Genomic DNA, 404 nt, shown 5'->3' with positions numbered 1-404 from the left:
GTGAGAACGAGAGACAGAGACACAGAGAAATATAGTTACAGACATGTAAGTAGGTAATGAATACACAGAAAAATACTCACAAAAAAAAAACATATATAAACAAATTAAATAAATATATACATACATGCACATACACAAACACAAAGAAATACAGGAAGACAAAAAAAATAAAAATAGCACGGAAAGCGGAAACCTTCTCGCCGTGAAAGGTTTCGCTAAACCCGCTAAGGAAAGTCACCCACGACTACGTCATTCCTCTGGTCTGCAACTGGTCTGGTTTCCTGCGAAAAAATTTGCATTTTCATTGCAGGAAGGAGTGCGGCGTCATACGGCTTGCTCCACCCCGCTGCCGTCTTCAGGAAAGCAGAATGAGATTGCGCGGCAGGTAGGGAAAACTTACCTGT

Source organism: Penaeus monodon, chromosome 22 (assembly GCF_015228065.2).
Source record: "Penaeus monodon isolate SGIC_2016 chromosome 22, NSTDA_Pmon_1, whole genome shotgun sequence".
In the NCBI taxonomy this organism is placed as follows: domain Eukaryota; kingdom Metazoa; phylum Arthropoda; class Malacostraca; order Decapoda; family Penaeidae; genus Penaeus; species Penaeus monodon.
This window is presented reverse-complemented; position numbering follows the sequence as displayed.